Here is a 25,749-nt window from a genome sequence, read left to right on the forward strand (position 1 = left end):
AATCAAATAATTAATATTTTCTAACTGGAAATGTGCCTTATCTAATATGATAACATTGTTTCTGTTAAAATAAAATAAAATAAAATGGGGTCTCTAACCACCTATTCATAAGTAATATCATAATTGATTATGTTTGAAGTATGCGATCATGTATGTATGTATGTATTAATTTATTTAAATTTAGTAATTAACTCTTATAAGATTTAAAAGTGTGAACATGATACCTAAATGCTAATATAACAGCCTTGGGGTCAACACATAACACACATCCAAATGAATTAGGGCTGTCAAATGATTAATCACGATTAATCACATCCAAATAAAAGTTTTGTTTACATAATATATGTACGTGTACAGCGTATATTTATTATGTATATATAAATACACACACACAAAATATATATTTAGAAAATATTTACATGTAACATATTCTTCTTAAACCTATTCTTATATTTTATATTATATATAAATATATTTAATATATAAACATAACATATTCTTCTTAAACATATACATGCATGTGTGTGTATTTATATATACATAATAAATATACACAGTATACACACATATATTATGCAAACAAAACTTTTATTTTGGATGTGATTAATCGAGATAAATAATATAAAATTCCTTCATATGAATACAATTTCAGACACATCCACATATAGAAACATATTGTTCTTTTCAAAACAGGTATATAAGGTATAGTGTGGTGGTCAGCAATCAATCTATATATATATATTATAAAATTGCTTCAATTTGCACGCAGTTAAAGTCCTGAAAAAAAAGTCACTTTAAAAAGCTAAAACCTTGAAGAAGCACTGCTAGGAAAATACATTTTTCTCTCAGCGTTAATATCAGAACCTGCGTCTGATAATTGAGGGGGGAATGTTAGGCGTCCATTAACCCTGTCAGGTATGATTAATGTGGATGTCTCGCCCCACGGTTCACCCTTTGTGTGACGGACAGGCCTGATGTGATTGGTCACAGCTCTGGAAGCAAATGATGGTGATTCGCTGACATTGTGGTGAGGTGTGTGGTTTGGATGGCGATTTGATTACATGTGTAACACAGAGGGGAAAACCACTCAACAACGAAACGAGAACCGCACTGCTACTCTCCGAGAAAGGCAGACAGGAACATGGGAGTTAGAAAAGCCACAGCAGGAGATGCCGGTCAGTTCAGCGAGGTGGTGGACGAGTGAGAAGAGATAGACTTGTGAATGACACGAACCAAGTTCTTCTACCAGTCATCCAAAGTGGCCTGGTTTGACCGCACTATGGACGAATCCAGGTTTAAAAAATAAATAAAAATGATGGCGTAAACACATCTGCGTTCAATTGGAAGCTCTTTATCTTTGAGATCCTGACAGATACTCTGCTATTAAAATCATCTTTCAACCTGTATTACATACTGCTTGACAATATGGTGATGTACTTTAGCAAACTAACCAATCTCACCATCATTTCTTTGGTAAGCTTGAATGTTTTGATGGATTTTCTCAGAACCACTGTTCAGAAAACTGTTATTTTCTATTACAGTGATTCTGTTAAAGGAGACGATTTTCCACAGGGACAGTTTAAATCTTTCTCTTCCTGTTTCACAAATCACGGAAATATGGGGTCAGATATGAGTCATGCATATCCACTGAGCTGAAAAAAGATATTGTAGCACCATCACGCAACAGATCAGATGCTATTTACAATGGGACAATTCATACCAGTCAGCATCTGCATATAAATTACTGTACGTCTTTCAATCTTTTAACTACTCATATTCAGGGTCATACGCATTAGCGCATGGTCTCATGGCCTACTGGCTGCAGGTAAATTATATTTTTTGAATAATTATGTGTATATATGGGAGTTTGCAGTAGTGACAGCATTCTGTAAACAAACTCACACACTCATTTTCAGCGACACCCTGCATGTAGTATATGGTGAATGGTGCAGTTTAGGTTTCCCCCACACAGTTTGTATAGTTGATATGTTCCACAGATATACTGAGAGCTGAATGCACAATTCGTTAATAAAGTAGCCTAGCATGAGAGCTATTCTGTGTACATGTCTTTATTCTATGATTTAATTAATTAAACTTGAGCATGGCATGTTTCAAAATAAGCAATCACCAAATAGCCCACATTTATTCCAACCTGCCAAGTGACAGTTCTGATCTACTTATGATGAATAAATAATATTTTGTGTAATTTATGGTGCTTAAATCATTCCTGTTAACTCACATTTCGGCCAGGAAAGTTTTGATGGCATTTTCTTTTCACATTACCTCCTATAATGCTTGTAATAACACAGTGTTTACTTTAAAGCCTCCCATCAGGTTCAATTACATTCATTTCCAATGGATTTGACATTATGTAAATGTACATTAATGCTTTGTTTCTATTTATTTTCTATAATTTGTGATTTTACCATGTCCTGCTGCTTTCAGGTTCCATTTTATGTTAAATGTGCTGCTTGTAACATTTATGTCTTTGGCTTTATTTATTTTTTTATTTAGGCAAACTTTTCAAGTATTTGTTTACAAATGGAGGAGAATTCTTGTGGAAATTTCAAATACCACATTAAGAATAGCCTACATTCCCCCACCACCCAATACCAAACCGAACCAAAACGTATACCGAACCATGAGAAACTTGAACCATTAAAACCCTAATAATCAATGTTGGGACAAATAATTATAAAACTATTTCAGTTCTAGGAACTGGCAGAGAATCATTTCTGCTGTAGAGAATCATCAGATCCCTGCCTCTGTCAACAGTAGTCCAACAATAGACGTTTTTTTGTAGACATTTTGTTTGCTTTCTCAAAATCCCTTTGAGAAGTCAAAAGTCTTTCAGCTGGTGTTGGTGGATGGAAAGTTTGACCTGACAGTAAAGAGACAGCATATAAGACGACGTCTAACCCTCTGAACCGGCACGCCGAAGACAGATATGAGCTCGACTCTGTCCTTTGCTCGGCCTGAGACACTCACTACTCTGTTTAGCTTGATTGTTTGCCATGGCAACATAAGACGAGAAAAATATTTGATAGCTGAAATCCAGGCCAGACAGAGCCATAATTAATTGCTTATAAAAACATTCACCTGCCAAGTGCTGTAGAACATGAACCTTTAGTATATCCAGCATCATACGCCAGGAATTTAACATAAAATCTAAAGACTATGTTACTTGCTCTTGATAGTGCATTAACAACAAGTTGTGAGAACTCTCCATTTGGACCAAAAAGTTCCCGGATTCCTTTATGTTCACATTGTGTTTGTGAAGGACGAAGCTTAACATTGTTCTATCATGATCCCATTTTAACACATAATTTAATATCAGTAAGGGATAAAAATAAAACTACCATCATAGACTAGTCTTAGTCTCTCTCTCTCTCACACACACACACCGTTGGCAGCTGCACTACATTTCAAATTTATGAACAGATAAAAGTAGGGTAACTAAGAGCAGTGGTGCAGCAGGTGACCTGGCGTGTGTTTGTATGTGTGTGTGTGTGTGTTCATAAAAGTGGTGATGATGCAGAGATCCAGGCCTGTATTGGTTCATAAAAGCAGTGGGATGTAGGGAACAAGCACTCCAGTGGCCTTAAGGGAACTTTAGGCAATGAGATGATGTCACCAGTCATTAATGTGTGAGTGTAGGTTGTTTTTTGCTTTTATTACTTTTTAACAAATTAATTTTCACATATCAGACTATATTCTAAATATTCACATGCTCATTTTATCTTAAATGCTAGTGGCTGTATCTGAGTACGAGGCAAAGTCTTAGACTGGACTGAAACAACTTGTCTTAGGGCTTTCAAACTTTACAAGATAGATAGATAGATAGATAGATAGATAGATAGATAGATAGATAGATAGATAGATAGATAGATAGATAGTCAACAAGTCAACGTTTTCAAATTTAATTTTAGTTTGTCATCACACTAAAGCAAATTGTTTAAATATTATCTGTAAAATTTTAATATTATTCTAAATAATATATTTTTCTAATAAATCTGTAATAATCTGTGAAGTCTATAGAATGAAAACATAAGATTTAAATTTGGTAAATATAAAAATGGAAATAATGTTTTTATGGTAAAAATGGTTAACATTTTTACCATAAAAAAAGACACTCAGTGGGCTCCCCCCATTGGAGCCCACTGAGTGTCTCCGGGCCCCAGTCTAAAAACCCTTGAAACTAGAACCATTGTGCCCAGTGAAATCCAAACTGTCAGTGGTTATCAGAGACAGAGCAGCTGTGTAAGGAAGAAATAGAATGAGACAGAGAGAAGGAAATAGAGAACGACAGATTGGGCTGAACTCAGGAATGTAAATGCCATTAAATAATAATAATAATAAATTCTATATGCAGCCTCTTTCAAAGCAGTGATAATGAAGCACAATAAATCAGATTAAAGATTCAGATACAAGTGCCTGTCCTATTGTTTACATTTTTACATTCATAAAGATCAAATAACCCATGGTGTCTTTACGAAATTTACGGTTTTAATAACAGATGATGAAGTGTATGAAAAAAGGAGTAACAAAAGGAGAAGTATGTTACTCTTTCTTTTTCGCAACATCTTCAACAAACAGTTGCCAAATTAAAAACAATGCAGAATTGTGTGTTGTGTTTGGAAAACACCTCTCATTCTTTCAAAGCACATGGAATTGTGTTCGGCTGCCAACGAATGGACAATATTGCTTTTGTCTCCCAGTTCTGTCTATTTCCTCTGCTCAGATCTAGAGTCTGATAACAGATGAAAAGATCACTGCATCGTTTGGACCGAGACTCGATCCCGCGTCTATCAGGTAAATGTCTAAGCTGCTTTATAAGCAAATGCTGGGTGGCGTCACAAAACATCCACATGCTGTTTGAACTGTGCAGCTGCCTTTCAGGTTTAATTAGAGAAAAGACAGGAAAAGTATGTGGAAGACAAATAACCGAGAATTTCTTTAACATGATTAACTGTAATACACTATTCAATTTGCTTTCTTCCTATTCAAATAGTAGTCATATATATATATATATATATATATATATATATATATATATATATATATATATATATATAGCTATATATATATATATATATATATATATATATATATAGTTTGTTTGATTGATTGACAGAGACAATACATTGGTTATTCACACTAACCAGCTAAAATTGACCTCAGTTCAAGTTAGTTTAATATATAACAAATAAAATATGAAGTAATTTTTGCTAGACACTGTCTGAATATGTTTTAGTGCAGGGTGGATCCATTTTCATGTTGTTTATACATATGTCAGTTGTCAAAAATGACGGCTTGCAATTAGAAAAATATGTTTATTGTGAGTTCATGTGTTTACCATTCACACGCTTCAGTTTTTAGCATTTCTGTGATACTAGAGAATGAGTATATGCTACACCGTTGCTGAAATAATAATAATAATTTCCACAACAACATACCAGACAGATCTTCTGACGTGTTACCGAAAGACATTCAACGTGTTCAGTCGTGCATGTCTCCTGAATGAAAACACAAAAGAAAGGTGTTTCAAGTCTTGCACGGTTGATGGGCTGGATTGATGTGTTTGTTATTGTAAGAGATGACTGCTGGCTTTTAAAGCCCATCAGGAGACCCTCTCTGTCTTTCTTACACACATATACTGTAGATCCTATGACTCATCTAGATGCAAAAGCAAAATTTCAAAATAAGCAAACAAGTAAGTACAATATTTGACCGTCTGGAAACTTGAAAAGTTGCAGTGAAACCAAAAAGCAAAATTTTGGCCAAATGCAGCACATAAATAAATAGAACACTAAATATATATATATATATATATATATATATATATATATATATATATATATATATATATATATATATATATATATATATATATATATATATATATATATATAAATATATTATTATAAATTATATATATTAAAATTAGATAAAATTTCAGTTTATTCATTCTATCTTTCTCCAAGGATATTTGTAAGTCAATACTGAATTAGTTTAATATTTTATTCCAACAAACATGATTGACAGAGCATATACTGACTCCAAATCAGAAGTTCCTTGACATATATTTAAACAATGTTAAAACTCTGGCAGCATACGTTGACACCTGAGTCAACAGGAAGAGAACACAACAGCCCATTGTTGCGAGCAGAACAGTAGTTGTATTGTGGTTAAGCTGTTTCATTTCAAAAGAATTCAATGTCGAAAGAGTTAAGTCCAATTAAGAAACACCATCAGTTTTCACTGGGTGTTATTCCAGGGCTCAGCCATGTTTCTGTTGGCCTGCCCGCCCAAGGTATGATGGGGAAAAAATGTTCCTGCTGTGAATGTGAGATATTTGAACAAACAAGTGTGCACAGGTTAGAGCAGTAGGGCAACCCTTAAGAAGTGAAGTCCACTGGGGGAATTGGATAACAGGGTTGATCTGAATTTACATAAAAGGTTTGCCAGGGATGGGTTCACACCATCAAACCAGGCTTTGATGACCTTTTGCTGATCCTAGATATCCTGCTGTCGGAGAAGCGAGGAGTGATCAAAGTCCATTGCAGAGATAATGAGGAATAACAGAGAGTTTGTTATTAAGAATATTAAGCGCATTGGATCGGCCTGGCATGAGAGATCTATCAGCAGTCAGACAGGCTGTGAGCATTAGCTCATCACTTAGTAAACAGAATTAATATGATCTTCACCCAAAAACTCTGTTAGCATTTACTCACCCTCATGTCATTCTAAACCTTTGTGGTTTTCTTTGTGGAACATAAAAGGTGATATATCTTTTTTTTATTCTTTTAAAGAATATTCTGGTTACTCATTTTAATGCCTTCAAAGTGAATGAGACTGGGGCTGACATCCCACAAAATGACATAAAAATACCCATAAAAGTACAATGAAGATGGTCTATTTGAATTTTTTTGTGTAATAAACATACCACAATTTAAGTTGTTATTCACTAAAAATGTTGACACTTTGTATAGCTCTTCTTTCTACATTCATTACAGTACATAAGGAAGGAGATTTGTAAATAAATTATTTTTAGTTTCAGATCTTTTTAATGAATCAATTGATCCAGTTCATAAATTATCTGAATAATTCATTCACATCTCTGTGATCTGGGGTCTCATTTATAAAACATTCCGTATTTCATTCTAAAAGTGTATGTACGCACAAAAGCTAGGTTTTGCACACACACAAAATTTTTCAGATTTACAAAACCTTACGTATGTGCAAAATTCCCTTTGTAATACCCAGTCATCAGAAGATGCAGACTATAAATGCCTTTTGTGACATTACATTGCTATTCAGTGTCCTAGAAAATACATTTCAGAGAAAGTGTTGAGAGTAGTTCTCATTCTTTTCCACTGGCCAAATAGTATTTTCAATTGTTTTAAACAAATCAAATTTATGCAATTTTGCCTATAAAGGTACAGTATACATATATTTTAGTATCTTATATATTTGAATGGAAAGAGATATGCTTTATTTGTTTATTTATTTATTTATTTTTTTGCAGCTTAAGATTTGAAAAAACATGCATATCTTGCAGTTTCGTTCAAATTCTATCTTTTAAATTCAATAGTGTTTGTCACAATATTGAGAAGAGCACGGAAGGAGTTATCATTAGGCTCCTGTCTGTGTGACACCTGCAGGTTCTACAATACTGTCATCAATGAGTGCGTCCTTATGTCTTTCATTACCGTTTATGTTCCAAAGCCATCAGAAGAAACTTTTTTTCTACAGATACAGTCCAAACAGTTGATTAAAACATCACAATAATCCACAAGTAATCCACATGACTTCAGTAAAGCAATTAATGTTATGTGAAGCAAAACAAATTCATTCATTAATATGTTTTTCATTAATACCATTGCTTCCAGCTAAACTGTGAGCCGTCCCCCTATAATAATGCTTCAAATTTGGGTGAACTATTCCATTAAAGTAGAAAACACTGAATCGTCAAATAATGACTTGAATATTGCTAATGTAACTTTTAATCTAATCCTTATGATACTTTTACATAGTTTTTTATTCAGTTTGAAGCTTGACAGCTACAGTCCTCATTCACGTTCATCTGGAAAAAAAGAACGTTTATGGAATTTGAATAAGTACTATTTTACTGACCCCAGCCTGGATTAGAAACATAGAAGGTTTCTTCGCATTCAAACTCTACCACTCATAAACAGAGTCCAGGTCCTCCTAGACCTCAGCAGTTTAGAGATGAACTCTTCTCAGTCTAACAGGGGGAGCAGAGCGCACTGTGCAGTACTTTATTGCTCTGGATAATATTGACTCAACTTTGAGCTCCTCAGCATCAGCCTGTAATGGTGTTGATCCAGGAGAGAGCTGAGGGGAATCCACACTCTCTGAAACACAGATTAAAGCCCAGAGTGGAGCATCAGTCCGCTCTGGTGTCTTATGGAAACATTACATGCATTCAAACATAAGCAGTTTCACCCCAAAATCAACTCAAAAGCAGCAGGCAAACAGTCTCATTATGATTCTCTCCATTCCATTCATTCCAGATGCAACCAATGAAGTCATCACCATTTTCATGCAGAATTAGTAATAAACACAGGTGGTGCGGGAAGTATTTTTCTACAGATATAGTCATGGCAAAGAGGCTATTGGGGAAAGATCATGGTTTCCATAATTATTTATTAATTTGTATGGAAACATTCTAGTATTTACACCTATTTAAATAGTGAGCAAACCATATGAACACTGAAATGATTATGACTTTAATGAAATGCATTTAAATTCAAATATATTAAAAAAATTAACAAAATCTATTTTGTAATAAAGTTCAAATATTTAATCATTTGCTATTTTGATTTTCATTGTCAAAAACATCTCTTTCAGAAACGCAAGCACTTGGCCACTGCTGTGATTAGCGAACTTCATCGTACAGTATCCACATCCCACAGCATGTGTGATATGTGTTTTGATGCTTGAGGACGGCTGCGCTGCAAAGGAGTCACTTACGTTTGAGCCTATGTCAGGTCCTGAGGCAAAAGAAAATGAAAACAATACTTGGCACTGGCGTAGCTTCCAATACAAGATATTTAGAAAAACAGGCAACATGCTGAGAATAATTAAGAGTCCATGGGATGAATATATGAAAATATTGTTTAACTGATCACTGTCTATGACCACTGCTGTAAAAAAAATAAAATAAATAAAAACGCCCCAAAATATCCGAGTTTAACTGGTTGTTCATAGCCAACCAAGTTTATTTATCTCACCTGATCTGGGGACGGATTACATCCCTGACCTCATGACTGTGTGATCATTCTCTCATGCTCAACACATGCTTAAAGCTGCATTCCTGTAGTGCTGAACAGGCCAAGCAATCCACACATTTCATTCCACAGGCCACTTTAGGAAGAGATACAGGATCTCTGCCTCAGTGTAGGTGATCTGTAGAGTGGGCACAGGTCCAAGCACAGGAGAGACAGACAGGGAACAAATGAGGTAAAACAAAGGACAGAACAGATACTTCAGTGGAAATTTGTGCACATGCTTGCTTGTTGTGGTTTTTATGTGGTTTTACAGGAGAACATTTATAGTACATCCGGCCGGTTAGTGTCAGGGGCTCAAGTGTTGTGACAGGGGAGTTAAACTAGGAACCATTGTTGCATCACACATGGATGTGCCTATCCAGGACTGTACACATTTAAAGATGTAGTATGTGTCTTGTGTTAGTTTCTCGTGTCGTGTCTTAAAGGTATAGTTCACTCAAAAATGTAAATTCTGTCACCATTTACTAATCATTTTAATGATTCATTCATGAACCAGACATCTTTGTCATGAACATGCTAAACGGAGCTAGAGTAGATTTCCATTTAATAACACATTTATTTTTGAAGAAAGACATTCCATATTTTTTATTCCACAGAACAAAGTCATGGTTGAAATTACCTGAGGGTGAGTATATGATGACTGAATTTTCAGTTTAAAAAAAAAAAAAAAAAAAACTTTATTTGTAATATATTTCCAATTATTCCATTAGAACTATATTCATAATAATTATTATTCTTGTGTTATTTATTTTTTGCATATTATAAAAAAAGGAGATTTCTAGTTAAAAAGGAATCAAAGGACGGATAAAAGGGGAAATTACCCTTAAAACACGTAAACATGTCTGTCCTACAGTGTAATTGACAGTAAAAAAAAAATGTTTCACACACATATACTTTACCAAAATCCACAGTAAAGCCACAGCACGAGCAATATAACAGAACATTCTGTAACATCTTATGGAAGTACTGATTTTATGATAAAGAATGTGTGAAGGAAATCAGTTTATTTTCAGTGCAGAGAAATTTGATAAACCTGTCTGCTTCCTAACAGTCACAGTCACAATGACCTCAGCTTATAAACAATGACATTTATTTATAGACATTAATAATATGCTATCTGTTTTGGCTTCCTTTAACCCATGAGAGAAAGTCATAGAAACTCACAGCAGTTGTGTGTCAATGCATCCAGAGAGCCTCGAAAGGGCAGCTGTCTTGAGGGCAGCTGGATTTGTTTATTCACACTCATAATGAGAAAGTAGATTATCTGCATCTAATTATTCCATCATTTCATCCATTTTATGATTCAATGCGTCACATTATTTTATTGATTGAGTCTACAGTTGACATTTGAGTGGTGTATTAAAATTTAAAGATTGTGTCGTTTATGCAGTGATTTTATGACGGCCGATGGCAATAGGGTTTGGGCGGCGATAGCAGAGCCCAGCGATGAGTTCCCAGCACATGCAGCCCATATGGGAGGGCTGAGGTTCAATTCCCTGCTTTCCAAAGGTCTCCGAGTCATCTAGAGGGCTCCTTATATCTTGTTATTTTGTTGAAAGGTGAAAAGAGTTGTGTCAGGGCTTTAGCGAACATGTAGAGTTTATCTGGTACCTGTCACTTAGGGCTAAAGTTGCTCCAGTAACAGTATATATTTTATAACAAATGGACGGAAGAGCGAATGTTTTATCCAGGCAGCTGTGATGTGTGTAATTCCACTCCAAAACCTACGCTCTCAGGAGCCTAAATCTGTCTGTGCGAAGACACCAACGAACCTGATGTCTGCAAACCCATGAGAAATACAGAGGAAATCTTGGATGTTAACTGTAGCCCAAATTTGGCCTCGGTACAGATTTGATATTAGTCCAGCCTCAGAAACTGTGAAGTGGGCCCATATCAGACAGAGAGAAACCAGAAACTGTCATTCTCAAAGCAGTTCAAGGGTTCTGGCAACTGCAACGGATTCTGGTTCAGCTTCATGTCCGACCCTGTCTGCTCTGTGCCGGTTTGATATACAAGTGACCATATAGTCTGGGTCTCCACTTTGTCTAGCTAAGAGACATTTTCAATTGTGTTTCAAAGCAGAAAAGCAAATTTCAGACTTACTGACAATTTCAAAAACACAAAACTTGCACAAATCAACCGCAAGCTACACGTTCTTTACTGCTAGACTAACGTGAAATATTTCCTACCACAGCAGAGCCAGACAGCTAAAGCAAAGCCTCCTAATCTCCCAGTGGATGTGATGTCAAAGATTGCTGGTCATAAACTGGACTTATTGCAGTTCTTTATAGCAATGAATGTGTCATACTTATTACTATTGTTTTTTTGTTTTCCACTGTAATTTATTTCATATTAAAGAAATATGAATAGTCATTGTGCCTATGACAAAGGTTTGACATCATGGTTTTGAGTTACAAGATCCTCGAGAACTAAGGACATTTGATGTCACTGACGTCCAAACTGTGTCACAGGTGCCATATTTATAGTGTTGGGCAAGCTACTGTACTCATAAATTTCACTTGTTATGCTACAAACTACTCTATAGAAAAATTAGTTAAGCTAAACTGAAAGCTGCCCTTCAGAGAAAGAGGCTAGTTACATGGCAAGTTATATGGAGAAAGTAACTAAAAAACACACACATTACACACATACAAATACATAGAGAAAGAGAGAGGCAAACAGAACAAGAGGCAAGGTAAGGTAAGGCAAACTTTTATTGTCCCACATGAGGGGAAATTTGTCTAGGGCCCATCACCCATGTTGCAGTCAGCTCACAATTAACACACAATCATCAACAAATACAGACAAAAAACAAAATAAACAAACAAACAAACAAAAACTTAACTACAGCAAATTACAGCTCAATACTGCCACCGTTTAACAACTTTATAGAGACAGGAATAAATGAGTTTTTAAATCTATTCAGTCTACAATGAGGAACTTTAAACCTCCTCCCAGAGGGCAACAACTCATACTCTGTATACAAGACATGGGATGGGTCACAGACAATCTTATTAACTTGTCTTAAAGTGGCCTGTTCTTAAATAGTCTGCAATGATGTCTGTTCTTTAACACCAATAATTTTCCAAGCAGTGTGAAATATCCAGAACAGTTGAGTTCTCTGCTGCACAGACAGGTTACCAAAACAGACTGTGATGCTGTACCTGATTAAACCCTCAAGGACTGCCTGATAGAAAATTATCAAAACTTTTGATCAACACCATGAATTCTCAGATGACGTAAAAAATGCAACCTACTACAAAGATTATCTACATGGATATTCCATGTCAGTGTATTATCAAAAAAAGGAGAGAGAGAGAGAGAGAGATTCAGTTGAGTGAGTGAGTGGACTGGAACAGCTGTGATCAACTGAAAAACACTAAAAAGAACTGATTCAAAAGCGTCATTCATTTCTCAAATTCCTTGTTCTAATGAGATGGCAGAACACTGTACACATGTTTTTACTGCTGAAATATCAAGAAAATTGTAGTGTTGTCCCTGCTAATCAAAGAAACAGCTTCAATACCAAAAAGCTTCATGTTATATAAAAAACAACATTGTTGTGTGAAAAAAAAAGAAGTTGTTATGGTTCTTCAAAAATGCACTTTATGGAACTATTCCTTTAAGAAGACTGACGGTGATATTCCATTTAACTTATTCTTTCTGCTTTTGAGCTCAATGCAACATTAACTGACAGCAAGACTCGTTGTATAACAGTAATACTGTGGATCATAATTTTTTGACAAGGTGACTAAATCTGGATTCAGTTCCTTGCCTTGTTCAACAATGGAGATATCACTAGCTCACATGGCAGCCTATGGACTGAGATGAACCACTCTCTAGAGATGAATGTCTACACCTTCAACACTGCTGTGCTGCCAACGCCAGCTATGCATATTCAAGATGAAGTGCCTTAATGGTGTCAAGCAATATTCACAGAATCTCTAGAGTCTAAGAATTATATGCATTCTTAACGTATATGAATGTCGCTCCTGACCCGAGCAATGCAATAAATGGACATTACTGGATTGCACATGCAAATGAATATTAAGGAAGAATTTATTCACTAATCACTTGGTAATGTATCAGCTGAGAGGGAGTGAAGCTGGATTTCATCCTAATGACCAATGTTTCATTTCTTTCGCAAAGCTCTCCTTTCAGTGCTGACCCTTTACACACAAGCAAGTCATCAAAGCAGCAAAACAGTGACCATCTGAGGCCAAGAAAAACTCAGAGACGCCCAAATCATTCACTGACATCCTCCCTAAAGTGTAAAACGCTCCTGCAGAGTAATGTCCTCCTCTTAAAACAGTGGGGACATGGTTTGGCTCTTTTGGCACGAGCAGGTGAAGCATTTGTGTTTGATGGAGCTGAAACAATATAGCAGTTTTTTGTGACCGGAGGTGCTTGAAGGTGCTATGTTTGTACATTTGCTGATGAAAGTACAGTTTTGACAACATCTTAAACCTAAAAGTATGTATGTGTACACTGCTTTAGAAATTTAAAAAGCTGTGAATTTATATTATAAATATACTTATTAGCTCAAACAGTCGAGCATGTCATGGGTTCGATTACTAGGGAATGCATGAACAGAAAAAAAAACAAAAAAAACAAGAGTAATACTTTAGATTAGGGAACACATATTCACTATTAATTAAGATTTTTCGCTCCATAAATTCCTAATTTGCTACTTATTGATAGTAAGAAAGGTAGTCGTTTTAGTAGTTATGTTTTGGTATTGGGTATGGGTAAGGCATCTAGAATATGCATTAATATGTGCTTAATAAGTAATAAACAGAACCAATATGCTAGTAATATGGATACTAATAAGCAACTAGTTCATAGTGTTACCAATAAAGTGTTACCAATAAATGTATACCTCGAATGAAAGTCACTTTGGATAAAAATCTGCAAAGACATGAATGTAAACATAAATTTACTGCATTTTACTTTCATAGATATTTTTGAGCCCCTAAATATATGGTTAATTTTTGTAAAAAAAAAAAAAAAAAAAAAAAAAACCCTTGCACCAAAAATTAAGCTGTGTGTAAATAAACTGTAAATAACTGGCCTATTTAATTAACCGTATAAAAAAAAAAATCAAACTATTAATTTTATGAATTCATTATTCTATGAACCTAAAAAGATTTATAAACATTTGCACATCTTGGAAGCTAAATTCTTATAGTTTAGATGCTGTCGGTACATTAAATGTACATTACAGTGTCTATTCAAATGTATGAAAGAGTGTGTGTGTGATAAATATAAAGATATGAACAGCTATGATTTACTGATGAGATTGCATTGGTTAAAAAGCCTCCATTCCATATTGAAATCACACAGAATATCACAAAATGTTTATATTGTAAGCAAATATCAATAACATGTTCCTTTTCATTCATCACACATCTGTCATGTAAATTAAACTTAAAACTAGTGTGGCAAGCAAGTCTGTAATTAAACACTTAAAATCACGGCATCAAATGAAACCTATGCCACTAACATGACCACCTGGACACAATGGCAAACAAAACATTAGGAAATACAACCAAAAAAAAAAAAAAAAAACTTTCCAGATGTGATGCATGGGAGGGCAGAACCAGATTGCAGTTGTTAGTCGTATTACATAAATGCTTCATATTTATTAAAATCACTGAATCACATTATGTGTGTCTTGTGCTCAGTATTATTTTTTTCTGCTAACCGCCTTATATTGGATTAGCTTTATGTTTTTATTCTTGGACACAATAGAGGTAAACTTACAGATTTGTGTCCAGAAGTAAATACTGGTCACGAAATTGAGATCTCTTTTCAATTTATCAATTATAAATGATACAGTCAGGTCAGGATTTTGTATAATTTTTTTTTTTTTTTAAGAGCAGTTGGGATGTGCTTGCCAATTTGTTGATATATTCCAGCAGTGGGGGAAAACTGTAGGGGGGTGTTTGATATATTGATTTTGGCTTTAATTGCACTTTTTGTTAGGATATAATGTAGATATTGTTCTTTCCTAGTGCCAAACTTCTGGATTAACTCCTGAAGGGCACAAAACTGTTGCAAGTGCGAAAATTGTTCACAACTGTTTTCTTTTAATTGTTATTTGTGAATTCATAAAACAACACAATAGGGTAAATAATAAAATAAAAAGTGAAAATAATAAAGTGACAGTCCAGTTTCACCCCAGTAAGTCACATTCATCTTGATCTTTACTGTAAAACTGGTCTTCATTGGCCTCATTTAGTGTTTGGTCTAATTGTTAATTGTCTATTTCCAGTTCTGATCCCAAACCTGCATTTTCCTCAGTCTTAGTGTTCGCAAAGGCCTGACAAAGGCTAGCGGCCATTATTGTCAATCATCCATAAAGTCAAAGAGTTACTGACAGCACACCAAGTACATTCATTTTACTGTGCATAATAACAACAACTTATACAGTATTTACAACATAGGCTTTCTGTAGCTGAGCAGCATGGTGAAATCTGAATGCAGGTATGCTAATGTTGTTAAACTAATTTGATGTGTCTCTCCCCAGTGTAAAGTCTCTAAGCATTCAAATGGTACCAAATAATGAGGAAACTTCCTTCAGTGGTCAACAAAGACATTTTATAGGATAAAGACTGCCATTAAGCTGCAAACATATGGAAAACCTCTCAAGGGTTACTTAGCTAACACACTGAATGAAGCTGAGGAGAAGAGAGGGAGGAGTTCAGGGTCAAAACGATGGGAAACGTTCAACGTTCCTGTTCACTAACTGCTAGCTGCTGACTGTACCGGGGAACTACCGCCTTGAAGGGATAATAACATTTCCTTACACTGATCCACTGAGTCAGTGGATGGATTGGAGTCTTTGCCTCCATTAAATTTTGGCTCTGGAACCCAGAGTGTATGTTTAAGCACGACTATGTGAAAAGAATGAAAAGTGACTTTTATGGGCCTTGATGGGGCAGATACACAATAACAAAACATTTGGCATAAAAGAAAACAGTCCACAGGGGCTGTATTGCAGCAACAATCATGAGTATCCTACATTGAGAACTTGCTAACAGATATCCTCATGCCCATCGCATGAACATTCCAGAAAATTTTGCCATATATTTACAGGCCAAAGATGTCCACACAATCCTTGAACAATATAAACATGCTCACAATCAGATGCAGTTCACTTTCTCCAACAAATAAATGAATGAATGAATGAATAAATAATAATAATAACAATAATAAAAGCTTAAAGCATTCACTGCCACACCTGTGGGACGCTTGGTGCTCTTTTTTTGTTGTTGTCCTTTTTCTCTATAAAATCTTTTTTAGATCATAATTGTAATCATCATAAATTATATATCATTTGAAAGCTTAGAAGCCCAAGCTTCATCCTGTGAAAACCATTTTGAAATCGGACATTGCGTTACCATGGAAATCTTAAATCTTATGGTGGTTTCCTCCCCTTTAGTGGGCAGTGTCAAGTGTCATATTACAAAATGCATTATGGTCTTTTAGATTCAAAACTTTTTTATAATCTTGGCAACAAACATATCATTGGAAAGGTCTGAGTCGCAGGATTCCATATTTGGTGGTTATTTTGAGATAGAAGTAAAATTGACAGAGAAATCTAGAGAAAAATTCATTAGGCAAAATTCAAAGTAGTTTTGATGGCTCCCAGTGGCTGTTTGTGGTATGACACCCTAAATAAAATCTCACAGGAACCTTAATTTTTTTCATATCAACTTCAAATTTGGAACATAACTTATTTAGACACAAGGCTTTAATTTTATACCAGTTTTAGAGTAAAACCTGTTATGTAAAATATCCCACCTTTACCAAAATCTGCTAATTTTCTTCTTTAAATAGAGACCAACATTAGGTTTATATTCAAAAGTGTTCATAAATGACAACAATTTAAGTTTGGATAGTGCACTTTAATGCCTATTTAAAAAAATGGGGGTTGACAATTAGAGGGTTAATTAGACAAATATTATGTTTAATTTAAAATAACTTTTTACAGTGCAAAAATAAATATTTCATGAAAATCACAAATAATAATAATAATAATAATAATAATAATAATACTATCTTGGCTAAAATTTCTCAATTGGTGGTAGTAAAAGTAACTGCCATTCACATATGCACCAAAATGAATATTTTAGGACAATCTTCCTTTTCAAAACACTCTTCCACATGACATCAAAAGCCTGAGAGGACATCTCAATTTACTGCTTAGGGCCTGAATTCAACAGAGTTTACAGAGTTTTCAATGAGTCATTAGGATGTTATGACAACACTTTCCCTATTATTTCATTTGTTTAATTTTGTTGGTTCAAGTTCTTTTCCCCCCTCCTCATGTATATGGCTCCCTGGAGAGAAACAAGCAACTCTCGGAGAAAAGAGATGGGTGAAAGGGAGGAACACTGCGATCTCCTGCAGAGATGTTGGATCAAGTCTTCATGTTATTCTCTTTCCTCAGCTGAATAAGGGTCCAGTGTTGATGTTCTGTATTCTGCGGCCTTAAACTCATGTGAAAGTGCTCCGTTCTCAATCTCAGCAACACAGTCAGTCCATCTGTTGTTTAAATCTAGATTTACCATGACCATGCAGTTTCTATGAAAAATGCCCAGCCAAGCTGACCACATCATTATAGTGTTACCTGTGGAATGGTGGAATCATTTTGGAATGGAAGCGCCTTTTGTGGTATTATTAGCCAGCTTTCCTTATGTCACTGGGCAATGACAACTCTTTTTCCATCCAATTGTCAGAAGCGCTTTCCCCCACTGTCTGATGTTTCTTCCCCTTACTGGCACGTTGATGACGCCTAGTTTTACCAAATCCGGGATCTACATTTGTTTCCATTTTCGTAATGCTTATATCGTCTCTTAGCAATTATTAATGACAATATTAATAACTTCGGAGGAGAACCTGATCACTTCTCCAGCAGTGGAAGAATCCCAAGAGCAGCACAGTGATCTCCGAAAACACTGGGAAACATCGTTCTCTGGTGATGTTCTAGTCATTGCCACAAAATTCATTATTCCTTGGGAGGGAACGGCGTACAGGACGGCGGAACACTCTGAATGGCAAATTTGCCTCCAGGGAGTTGAAGGCCTGCCAAGCTGTTACCCGTAGCTAAGTGTGTGTGCCCACAGTGTGATTAGTCTCTGTCGATCCAGTCATCGGAGTGAGGGATGCGTTGATGCTGACACTAACTGCAGATAAAAAGGAAACCTTCTGTTCTTCAGCGAGTCATGTCATCGCTCTTCTCTGCCTGTTTACTCAAGAGACGTCCCCTATATAAAAAGCATCTTGGGTAGAGCTGATGAGGGTAGACCTGGCAGGAGCCATTAGCATGTGGGTGGTGGTAATATTAATAGACACCTCTCTTAGTGTACGGGTCTGTTTAAGTTTCAGTGGCAAAGTAAATCCAACATGCCTTACATGTAATGTCACACTCAAATTGAGCCGCTGGTCGCCTTTGAAGTGTTTATCTGAGTCTGAAGTAGGAGAAGGCTCTTGTCTGGCCTGGGATTTACAACAGTGTTTAGAAATCATTTCCAGGGAGCGGAGAACATAATGGCCTTAAAGTACCCTGTGTGTTTACCATTCGGCTCTGCTGCTCGGAGAATTCCAGCATCTGATGAAGGATTCTGTTCAGAAAAAAATTAACCATATGCTTTACACAACCCGAGTTAATTTCCATTTGATTGTATGGAAGACAGCTTAGAATCAAATATTTATCATAGCATCGTACACAATGGGTAAATATGATGTGTGCACCCGATGTTGATATTAAAGGGATGGTTCACCCAAATGTGAAAATGTTGTCATTGTTTACTCGCCCTCACGTATATCCTTATTCGCAATCACGTATAATGTTATTTTTTTTCCGGGAAATACTAAAAGTTAATCAACATCAAGTTTTTATATTTATATATTATTTATATTTCATATAAATATATATAATATTATATAATCATATATATTATATATATATATATATATATATATATATCATCTTAGCCCCTCTAAGCTTGGAATTTTTTTTTAATTTTTTTTTTTATAACACTCACTGCTAGACCATGTTTACAGGGGCTTCAGCTACCCATCTTTCATCTTAGCCCCTCTAAATCTCTATAATTAACTCAGTTGTCAACAGCCTAAAAATCTGTGATTATGTGATCTTTCTTCACATTTGCTTAAAACGACGGCTTTAGTAGGATATCTGAGGTTATTTCACTCTTAATCCTCCCCTTACTAGTCATTTAAAACTTGTCGGTAAGTACTTGTAGATGTTTCAATAACAAATTTCAGGAATAAAATAATACTGTGCTTCATAAGCTCCAAGCACATTTTCTATATTCACCATTTATAAATACATAATTTTCATGTTACTGTGAACAATTCATTCATGTAATGGTCCTTTTCTTTTCTTTTTTTAAGCCCGATCTTCCAGTAAAACCACAGGCTTCTTTCTGGTGGCATACGCCAGACTTCCCCAATCACTTAGTCTGCTTAAATTCTTAAATTTGACCCCAAGCTCACATTCAGATATGCCTCTATCCAATCAAAAACCGATAAGAACCAAGTCCCTGTCCTGCATTTTTTCTTTTTCGATAATCCATTTCACTCACAACATTTATACCACAGCAAAAAACTGAAAAAACTGAAAAATAACATTTTTAATAACTTAAAATTCTTTTGAACCCAGGAAGGCACAAACATGTCTAAAAGGTATGAGAGAAAGGGGGAAAAGAGTGAGAATAAATAAGGGTGATAAGAAGAAATAGAGGGACAGATTAAAGAACCTGAGGGAGGACACAGGATATATTGATTGGATGTTCTGGGGTTCTGACATCAGAGCTGATCCTGAATTCATTTCCTTTTCAGACAGTCCTCACTCTTAAAAAATGCTGTAGGCGCACACACACACACACACACACACACACACACACACACACACAAAAACCATTACAGTTTCTACAGGAAATAATCACACTCAGCTCGCTCTTGTATCAGAATTAAAGAGGACACATGTGGGGTCTCACAGACCCATGCTGATATTAGACAAGGGACAAAAATCAAGCAGACAGTGCAGTGAAAGAGATCCACTGTCTGGATCGTATCCTTTAACTGACCTGGGAGCAGAAGATAACGCAGCATCATCACTGCACAACTCTGAGATTCCCAAGCTGGGAAAAGTCAAAACACACTTAAACAATTTGTGTATGCATGTTTATCTTTGTGTGTCATTAATCCAGAAAATGAAGCATATGAGAGACTGGGAGCTATTGCAACAAGGGGCAATTTGTAACACTAAATGTCTTCAATTACAAATAAGGCAGAGTGATGACACTTATTCAACACATGCTCAGTAAAGATATCTATCTGTTTGAAAAAATGCTTCACTTCACTATTTAATAAAACTAGATATAAAAACGTTATTTTCAGGTAATATTTTTGTTCTACAAGATTTTTATGACTGAGGTCAAGACAATTGTAACAAGTTATGTAATAAAACTGAACGTTATTCCATCAAAACATCTAGTTTGGACTGGTTTGAAAAAGTAGTACACTTTAGAATACTTTTAAAAAGAGCACTTATGGAAATAATATACTTTAAAAGAAAATACTTAAGTGCAAGCAGAATGCACATCACAATGCAAGACAAAATGTTATTAAAATGCAGATTTAAAGTAAAACTTTTTTTTTTAAATAAAACTTTTAATATTACATTAAGCATACTTCCATTTCACAATTGTATACTTTAATAAAGCAGCTTTAAGTTGCTTCAGATAATTTTAATGCATCTATTTAATTTTAATCATTTTAAATGCATATTATGGTGAAAACTACTCAGTAAATATTAAAGCAATTATTATTATTTAATTTTGTGCTTTTATTCAAAATAAAAAAAGATTGCAAGTGATACAGTTGATGAAATGGGTGTGATTATAACCCTCTGACTTCTTTATTAAATCCATCCCATTATAAGTATCTTAATGGTAGTTAATTTTTGGAACATAGTAAGATTTCTTACACCAAAAGATGGAAGGTACATTTGCAGTAATCTGTGAGTTATGAGGGAAAATGTTACAATTTCCCCCACTCCCCCCTACTAAATGTTAGTTACTTCCCTATGTCTCTCCATCTCTCCCTTCTGCTTTGATGTCAGCAGACACACAGCATTCCTATTACATGTCGTTGATCAGAGTTCTAACTTCCGTGTAAAGCGGAAGGTCAGGACAATCCATATTCCCTGTGCTATGAGGTTCTAAAATAGGTGTTTTTATGCTGGATCACTGATATCAGAATATTTTCCCTTCGCTCTTTCCAAAGCTCTTAGATATTTCCCATTTATGAGTTCCATCTGAAAACGCATAAATGTCACAAATGGTTGATTTCACCAATCGAACCTAAAGTAAATAAAGCCCAAAATTCAAACTGAACTGAAAACACACTAATAAGAGGTGGCATGGTGTGCCAGAGCACATGGCATAAAGAGAGAGAGAGACTTTCTTCTGATGTGTGTATGTGTGTGTTGGAGCACATGTTCTTTGTGAGTGGTCGGGAGTGTGTTTATGAATGTCTGTTTGTGCCCCAGTGTTTGGATGAGTGTGTTTATTCGTGTTTGTGTGTGTGTGAATGTGTTTATGTGCAGAATGCTTTTATGCTGGTGTGTGTGTGTGTGCGTTTTCACTCGGATCCCAAAGGGACTGTCTTCTATTTCCCCATTAAAGATAAAGCAGGAACAGTTTAATGCCTGAAAGGTGCAGATGGTAAGGATTTTGTCCTGGCCACTCGAATAAACCAGTCAGGTCTGAATTTCCTGACAAGAAGTGCTGGGATAGGACGGTGTTCTACTAGTGCCCTCCCCGCACAGCTCTCGGGCCAATCGTGGCTAAATCCAAGCATCAGGGCCCACTTTGGCAGGAACTAAGGGGCTAATGAAATAAAACAGCCGTCATGGCAGCTGAAATTTGCACATCCGACATTATGCATGGATCAATGTCCATGAGAGACGAATATTTACTGTGCCTATTCCTTGTTAAATACGTGCACTGTACCTTCCAGTTGTGCAGAATGTACTGTTAGATCAGCCTCAATTCGATAATATGCATTAGGAGCTTGACAACAGGGACTAAACTGAACTTTCAAGCTTACAAGTTTTTGTATACTGACTCACTGGGGTCTTTGAACTGTGTTGCTACTGTAGACAAAGACAAGACATCCATTCATTAACCAAAGCAGCTAAAACTTCATCCGATGCAAAGATGCTTTGATGTGACTGCAGCATACAAACACACACATGCCGTGCAACCACGAGACTACGCTAGAGGCCAAAAACGAAACAAACGCTTTCAGAATGCTTTATTCTCTTGTTATGAAATTCCTTCGGCGTCATGTTTTCTAAAGTAAACCAACCCCGGGCTGGACGATTGGTTCATCAGTCATGCCACTGTCATGCACTGTTCTTTCCTGGCAGGTTGGTCGCTGTGAACTTAGCTCTGTTGTCTACCCGACCTCCTGTATGTGGACAAACTCCATCTGCTGAAAAATGTGTTTCAGACAACGGACGGTTGTAAGAAGCAGTGCACGGCCTACAGAATCACAGCTTTTAGAAACAGGACACCCACAATGAAAAACAAACACCCAATGCCTCAGAGGGATATCAGTTGCATCTTTATATCTTCTTTTTTTCCTCATTCCGTGCTCTCTTTCTTTTCACTGACAGGCGTGCAAGTGTTTAGGAGAAGCCACAAGGGCTGAATGTGGCCCTGAAGCTGCCCTCCCGTAGAGAAAGAGAGAGAGAGAAAGGACTCTATTCCTTCCACTGTTTGCTTGTGTGTATTCCTGCTCGATTACCTTCTCATGGGTAAAAGAGGGAGATAATAGAGGCTGAAAAAGAAGGGAAAGAAAGAACAGCCCTGTGAGATTTCAGCCTGATTTCCTGCTCATCCTCCAGGCTGAAGAAAAATCAGCCAGATGAAAATCAGCTTTGATCAAACACTCACTCATATACAAAGGATTGAACTCTAAACTTTGATTACATATGCCACAAAGGAGTTATAAACCTGTTTAGTCCCACTGCTCTTTCGCAGAAATCCTCCCGCTGACCACATTTAGAAACAGATTTCTGAGATGGACATGTAGCAAAGTTCTCTTCTCTCATTGGCTGGCGAATACCAATCCCTAGGACTATATACAGTTAAGGTACCATGCTACTTTGAATCAAATCAAATCACATTACACACACACAAACACATAAATACACACATTCACACACACAAACACATATATACTTGAAAGCTATCAATATATATATATATATATATATATATATATATAGATATATATATATATATATATATATATATATATAAATACTGCTCTTAAAAACTGTACAAAAACTAAAACTGTAAAATGTACATATTACAATAAAAAAAAAAGAAAAGTAAAATTGAGTTCCATAGTTTTATCCCAGAATGCCATGGTCAGTACACACAGAGATGTAGTTACTATGAGAGTGTGTGTTTGTAAGGCAGCGCTCCAGTTCAGCAGCATGTGGGGGGTGCTGTGATCAGTTGCCAAGCACAGCACAGAGAAGGAAGCTCCATAGCGACAGGCCAACCGTGGTGTGTTGCCTCCAGCTGGGCCGTGTCACACTATGTGTATGTATGAGAGTTTGAGTATGAGTGAGTGTGTTTGTTTGTGTGCGTCTCTACGTGTGTCGATTTTTTGTGGTGCTCTAGCTGGTTGTGCACTCTGGAGGGGCCCATGTTACATGGACCACTGACACCAGAGCCTTAGGTCACTGCTGGGACAGTGTCGTGTGTGTGTGTGTGTGTGTGTGTGTGTGTGTGTGTGTGTGTGTGTGTGTGTGTATGAGTGATCATACATTTTACACAGTAAGTCTGGTTCTACATTATAAATATGTAGCCAAATCATAGCTTTACAAAAAAACTTACTTTCTTTACTACAAAAGTAGTCCACGCTGAGATTTATGAAGCCACATTATAGCTTTGCATGTGAAAAAGTCCAAAAGTTAAACCATAAGTCAGTCAGTCATACACATTTGAGATGGCATGTGAGGGTGAGGAGCAAATAATGCCAGAAATTATATTTTTGGTTGAACTACCCCTTTAAATTTTGACCTGAGATATTTTTAATCATACAGTAGCAAACTTGGCTTAAATAACAGACACAGGTCAAAGGTCAGAGTCTGTATTGGGAAACTCCATCTCACTGGGTCAACTCATTATGAACCTAGTGGTAACAAATATGTCCTCTTGAGATTTTGCGTATGTTTGCGGGGAATGCTTCAAGCCAAAAGCATTATCCCTTATCTGAGTGAGACGCTTGGTCAACAGAACCAGAATCTTTCTCTAAACATAAGCGAGAATATCAGTACTCCCTTTGTTTGTTCAACCACAATATGTTACTCTGACTCTGGTATAAAACCCCTGATAAAGCTCACTATCAGTGTGGCCGATGGGAATTCAACCTTGCGTCTCATTTCCATATTAAAGCAAAGGCTACATGCTAGGCATGCGATGTGCTGGCAAAACTTAAAGACTGACAGACTAAAATCAGAAGACTACTAAAAAAAGTGATATTTATGGTGCTGGCTATTTGTTCTAACCATTCTGTCTCTATCAGTCTGGCTCTAGTCTCTCTTCCCCTATAGTAAATACAGATCTTTAAGAGAGCAAATTAAGCTGTTTTTATTGGCTACAGTCCAGTGAGCATTTTTCAGCAGCAGACCATGACCTCCATCAGTACAGTTAAGGCACTGGCCACCAGGGGGCACTGTTGGTGCTGTCCCTCTATTAGAAAGGCATTGAATCTTTTTAGAGGGCAGGTCTTAAATGAGTCTCCCACCATTTATCAGCTCTACATCTGTCGTGTCCCCCATACTACTTTCTGATCAGGTGATTCATAAATTTCTCAGTGTGAAGTCAGTCTCCAGTGCTTGCATGTCAGTTATAAAGTATACATTTTGACAGCATGCTTTTTGATCCTTGAAAGCTCCATACCCCAATCATTGCAACTGCAGGCAGAAGACGGATCATTAAATAACTCTGGCCTGAAAAGCAAGTCATACAAACAAGTTAAGGATGAGAAGAGGATGAGTAAATGATGACAGTACATTATAAATTTGACTCTTCTTTAAAGACTCTTCTAATGCAGTGTAGTCAGTGGTTTGTGTGTAAAAAGAAAAATTAAGAGGAGAGAGAGACAGAACCAGAGAGAAAGAACGTGTCAAAGGGAGAAAAAGAGGCTGAAATAGAGTGTGCATATTTGTAAGGGGTGAAATGGAGTTTTATGGAGTTGACTGAGGGGAAAAAGATGCTGGTTGGTGAGGTTTTATATGGTGTGTTCTGGGTACCAGCGAGGTCAGAGCCCAGCGCTGTTTTCATTCGAACATCAGCGCCAGCACACACCACAACTTTGC

The 25,749-nt window shown here is 36.2% G+C and overlaps 1 long non-coding RNA gene across 2 annotated transcripts in view; it reads right to left on the reverse strand.

Annotated features, from left to right (window-relative positions):
- LOC122147262 overlaps positions 1-25,749 on the reverse strand; it is a 251,001-nt gene that overhangs the window by 78,348 nt on the left and 146,904 nt on the right. The window lies entirely within an intron of this gene.

Source organism: Cyprinus carpio, chromosome A13 (genome assembly GCF_018340385.1).
Source record: "Cyprinus carpio isolate SPL01 chromosome A13, ASM1834038v1, whole genome shotgun sequence".
Classification (NCBI taxonomy): Eukaryota; Metazoa; Chordata; class Actinopteri; order Cypriniformes; family Cyprinidae; genus Cyprinus; species Cyprinus carpio.